This window comes from Pongo abelii, chromosome Y (genome assembly GCF_028885655.2).
Source record: "Pongo abelii isolate AG06213 chromosome Y, NHGRI_mPonAbe1-v2.0_pri, whole genome shotgun sequence".
Lineage (NCBI taxonomy): Eukaryota > Metazoa > Chordata > Mammalia > Primates > Hominidae > Pongo > Pongo abelii.
In genome coordinates this window covers 52,158,055-52,163,942 of record NC_072009.2, presented here as the reverse complement: position 1 = coordinate 52,163,942, position 5,888 = coordinate 52,158,055, and the positions used below count along the sequence as shown (strand labels likewise).

At 43.7% G+C, this 5,888-nt stretch overlaps 1 pseudogene; it reads left to right on the top strand.

Annotated features, from left to right (window-relative positions):
- Positions 1 to 1,056: 1,056 nt before the first annotated feature.
- Positions 1,057 to 2,236, top strand: LOC129053508 (actin, cytoplasmic 1-like; annotated as a pseudogene).
- The last annotated feature ends 3,652 nt before the right edge of the window (positions 2,237 to 5,888 follow it).

Below are 5,888 nucleotides of genomic sequence, written 5' to 3'. Positions count from 1 at the left end.
AAATGGACAAAGCATAAACCATTGACCAATGCTAATTAATGAGAATGGCTATCAGTGGTTATCGGATCAAGAATTCAAAATATCAGTTTCCAGGAAACTCAGATCTCTAAAACAACACAGAAAAGGAACTGATACAATTCTGAGAGAAACTTTTAAAAATGGACTGAAAGTATTTAAAAATAAAAAGAGTCCCAGAACTGAGAAATATACTGGTTGAAGTGGAAAATTCAGAAGGCTTTCAATGGCAGAAGAAAACAAACAGAATGAAGAATCAGTGAGCTCTAAAATGAGTTAGGACCAGGTGTGCAGGCTCAGGCCTGTAATCACAGCATTTTGAGAGGCTGAGACTGGTTGATCAGTTGAGGTTGGCAGTTCAAGACCAGTCAGGACACCATGGTGAAACCCCATCACTACTAAGAATACAAAAAATTCTCTGGGCATAGTGGTGCACACCTGGAATCCCAGCTATTCAGGAGGTTAAGAGAGGAGAATCACTCGAACCTGGGAGGCAGACATTGCAGTGAGTCAGTGTTGTGCCATTGAACTCCAGCCTGGGCAACACAGAGAGACTTTGTCCAAAAAAAAAAAAAAAGTAACATAAAAAAGAAAAGAAATGAAAATTAAAATAGGTTATTAAGAAATGAACAAAGAACAAAACAGAAAAACAATAAAAAAGAATGAACGACATTTACCAGATATACAAAATTCTCTTGAATAAGCAAATCTAATATTTAGCAATATTCATGAAAGAGTTCAGCAAATGGAAGGTATATACAGCATATTCAAATGAATAATAACAACTTTCAAAAATTTGAGAGATATAAATATATAGGTTCAGAAAGATCAGAGACTACAAAAAAGATTAATACGCCATAAAACTACCCCACAACAAACAAGAATCAAGCACTCACTCTCAGTCACCACTGCAAGCTCACTCACCTTGTTCTTCTACCACTCTACTATCCCACTCCTCCGCCCATCGCAATAGAAAAAGATATAGCCATACTGGTCATTGACAATGGCTCTGGTGTGTGCAAAGCTGGCTTTGCTGGGGACGACGGTCTCCAAGCCATGTTTCCCTCCATTGTGGGGCACCCCCAACACCAGGGAGTGATGGTGGACATGGGTCAGAAGGACATCTATGTGAGAATGAAGCCCACAGCAAGCACAGCATCCTGACCCTAGAGTACCCCATCGAAAATGGCATCATCACCAATTGGGACAACATGGGGAAGATCTGGCACCATTTCTACAATGAGCTGCATGGGGCCCCAGAGAAGCAGCCAGTGCTGCTGACCAAGGAACCCCTGAACCCCAAGGCCAACAGAGAGAACATGACTCAGATTATGTTTGAGACCTTCAACAACCCAGCCATGTATGTGGCCATCAGGGATGTGCTGTCCCTCTATGCCTTTGGGCACAGCACTGGCTTTGCCATGGACACCGGAGACAGGGTCACCCACACAGTGACCATCTAGGAGGGCTACTCCCTTCCCCATGCCATCCTACTTCTGGAGCTGGCTGGTTGGGACTTGACTGAGTAACTCATGAAGATCCTCAATGAGCGAGGCTACAGCTTCACCATCGCAGCTGAGCGGGAAATCATGTGCGACATCAAGGAGAAGCTGTGCTAGGTCTACCTGGACTTCAAGCAGGAGATGGCCACTGCCACATCCTCCACTTCTCTGGAGAAGAGCTACAAACTGCTCGCTGGCCAGATCATCACCATTGGCAATGAGCGGTTCTGGTGTCCAGAGGTGCTGTTACAACCTTCCTTCCTGGGTATGGAATCTTGCGGCAACCACTAGACCACCTTCAACTCCATCGTGAAGTGTGACGTGGACATCTGCAAAGACCTGTACACCAACACGGTACTATCCGGCGGCACCAACATGTACCCAGGCATTGCTGACAAGGTGCAGATGGCGTTCACTGCCCTGGCTCCTAGCATCATGAAGATTAAGATCATTGCACCCCCAGAGAACAAGTACTCAGTGTGGATTGGCGGCTCCATCCTGGCCTCACTGTCCACCTTCCAGCAGATGAGTATTAGCAAGCAGGAGTATGACGATTCAGGCCCCTCCATCGTCCACCACAAATGCTTCTAAATGAACTGAGCAGATGTGTAGAATTTGCTGCATGGGTTAATACAGAAGTATAAATTTGCCCTTGGCAAATGCATACACCTCATGCTAGCCTCATGAAACTGGAATAAGCATTTGAAAAGAAATTGTCCTTGAAGTTTTTATCTGGTATCAGCACTGGATTGTAGAACTTGTTGCCGGTTTTGACCTTGTATTCAAGTCAACTGTTCCCCTTGGTATTTGTTTAATACTGTGTACATATCTTTGAGTTCAAACTTTAGTGCATGTGGCTTGGTCACTTCATGACTGCTGAGGTAAGAACGTGCTTGTGGAAGACAAGTCTGTGGCTTGGTGAGTCTGCGTGGCCAGTAGTCTCTTATCTGTGCAGGGTATTAATGTGTCAGGACTGAGTGTTCTGGGATTTCTCTAGAGGCTGGCAAGGGCTCCTGAAACAGTTGCTTCCAACCTGCCTGTCTGTCAGGGTTGGAAAGTCCAAGCCATAGGATCGTTTCCTTTCTTAGCTGATGTTTTCTCCCAGAACACCATGGGCTGTCACTTGCCTTGAGTTGGAAGCAGTTTGCATTTACACCTGTAAATGTATTCATCCTTTTAATTTATGTAAGGGTTTTTGTATGAAATTCTCGATTCTTTAAAGAGATGACAACAAATTTTTGTTTTCAACGGTTATGTGAGAACATTAGGCCTCAGCAACACATCATTGTGTAAGGAAAAATAAAAGTGTTGCCAAAAAAAAAAGAATCAAGCTCTCAAAGTCTGAGAAATAAAGAAAATTCTAAAAGCACTAAGGGAAAATAAACAAAAAAATAGAGGAACTTGAAATCATTCGGCAAAAGACTTGTCAATAATAGGCTTTTAAGGAATACACAGTATTAAAAGATATAAATTGTGATGTCAAAAATGTAATTGGAACAGAGGGTAAATGTCTAGAGTTTTTATGTGACAAATGTTTTCAGCTTAAGCTAGTTGATTATTAACTAAGATGTTTTCTCTGAGCCTTTGATGACCATCAAAAGCTATAGCAGCAACACTAACAATAAAAACAAAGCAGTCAAAGCTTACCACTACTGAAAATAATTAAATGCTAAATATTTAAAAGCAGACATGGGAGGAAGAAAGGAAAAAATGATGTATGACTCAATCAGAAACAACTAACAAGATAACAGTAGTAAGAACTTACCTATCAATGATTATCTTGAATGTAAATGAATTGAAACCAGGTATCTGAGGCTCAGGACAGGCCCAAGCAGTGTTGTGGCTGCCTGTCTGCATTTCAAGGTCACTGTATGGTAGGGTCAGTTCTTTGGCTAGAGAAAAGGCTTTTGTGTCACCAGAGGAGGGCTTATTGAGTTGATTTGAGAGACAATACAAGCACCAAGATTTGGAATGTCACAGGTTTGTGTTTGGGAAACCAGCCCAACACCCAGTGGGTACCCTGAGTCTGGAGGAGAAAAAGGAATTAGAAAGAGACACAATAAACATTTAAAATGTGTGTCCAGGAGACCAGCACATTGAAAGCTTGCTCAAGGCCCATTGCTCCTGGATTTCACCCAATTTATTGGTTTACAAGTTTTTGTTCTCAGGGCAGCTGGGAGGGGGAGGAAGGGATGAGGAAAAGGATTAATCAGTGAAGGAGAAATCCTGAGCCATTCAATAAGATGTTTGGCACTGGCAGTTTCTGTGCATTTCCTTAAGCAAAACTGTGTGTCAAACTTACTTAAGATCTGTAACTTATCAGGACTGAAATGGGTGGGAGCTGGTTTCAGAAGGAGCCAAGATGTTTGGATATACTCCACTGCTTCAAGGGAGAGTTATCTCCCTGAGCAACATGTGGAATGCTGTTGAGCATTTATGCACTCGGGGCATAAATACATGAGGGCAATAAGGAGACTTTTCTCCTCAGGGGCTGCCCATGGCTCCCCATGGGTTTCTTACACAGGGTAGACCAACTCAACTGGCACCCCAGAAACTCTCTTTTCCACAGTTAGTAGTTATCAGTTTTTGTTTTGGACCAAAGACAGGACAAGAGATAAACAAATAATATTGGTTTCGCCCTGTGGTGACAGCATTTTCCAGCCAGCAGGCCTGCTTTACCTTCTGGAAAGAAGGCTGGGCCTCAGAGTCCCACAAAACTTCTTCTTCCATCTGATCTCTTTTAGAGGGCCATGAATAAAATGGGCCTCCACAGTCCCAAGAAAGCACTCAATGACTTGGGCTTGGACTTTTCTGGAGACAAGACAATTTGAATGCCACGGACTGCCAGGTACTCTCATCCCATGGGCCATGAGACCATTTCTCCTGTTCAGTTCCCCTCTACTCTTTATTGGGGACTAGGGCATGGAATGGCTGTAGGGATGACTAGCCCTGTCTCTGGGACAAGGACAGACCCCAGCGAAGGGGAAGCCACCAGCCAGGAGCCAAGGTCTGGGGCCAGGTTTGAGGAGAAGTTTCCTCTGACCCTACGCTTACTCCTGCAGCCTGACTCATCACCTGAATTTATGTCTATTTTGGAGAATGGGGAAAACATACTTAGGAAAAGACACTTGCAGGCTTGTCACCTAAAGACAAACCCAGCGTACTTCTGGTGTGTTTATTTTTAGCATTTTGTTTGTTTCTCTTTTATCATGTTTCTGCTACATATCAGTGCTTCTTTGAGCACACTCCCTGCACTCTGTGATCTTCCTTTGATGAGGAGGATCCTTTAAGATAAGAAAAGTGCAGGCTGGCCAGCTGTCGATCTGGTCTACATTTGAGGCTGGCCTATGTCTTGTCTGGCCTTCACACCATCTGCACTTTTTCTCCTCCTTTCCACATACCATTTGGATATTATCATATTTCTTGGCACCTCTTTTACCTGCTTATATTTAGATCCTCCACAGCCGAGGTTTGTGACCCTGGTCGGGTTCATGTGACTTCTCACTTCTAAAATAGGGATGGTGCCAGGACCTGCCATGGGGATTGTCGCAGAGATTAAGTGGGGGTTGTTATCAAAAGCCTAAGAGTACCATTGAGACACAGTGCACATTCATTAAATATGAAATCTTTATTATCAAGTGCTGCCTAATTGTTCTTTAGGATCAACCATCCTTTATTTGCATAACTATCAAGCTCTTGTTAATCATTTTCCCATTTTCAACACTGGAGAACAATACTTCATTGAAGTCATTGTAAATAAAGTGTTAACGTATTAACAGTTTCAAGTAATAGGCTTTAAGTGCCTCAAGAGTGCCAGGTCAATCAGAGCCTGACCCAAGTCTTTGCAGCCACAGAGAAAATGGAAAAGGCATTGCCATTTGTGATATCATGGGACCCACAGCCACAGGTAGCCAAATTGAAACAGGAAACCATATTCCTCAGCTTGGCTTCAGTTTCTTCCCAAGCCTTACTGCTCTGACCTGAGAGAGCCTCTTCCCACCAAAATATGGTGTTCTTTGTGTCTCCCAGGCCACTGCAACGTAGTGAGATATACCAGCAGGGGTCCAAACATGAGGTTGCCACTCTCCCTCTCATCTTTCCTGCTCCTTTCCTCTGCCCTCTGGCTGCTTACAGTAACATGCTGGACCACTCTATGGCTGTACCTGAGTGGTGGCTGATGCCACTAGCACTGGCATCCTCTAAGGAAATTTCCTTCCAGAATGGGAAGTTGGTCTACACTTAGGGGCTGCACTTCATGATGCATACTGCAGACACCTCTGTGGTTGTGTCTACTGATACCCTTGGTGATGCCTACATGTGGATCTGCTTTGGCCAGATCTTGAGTTTTTGAGCTGCATCTGGTGATTACTT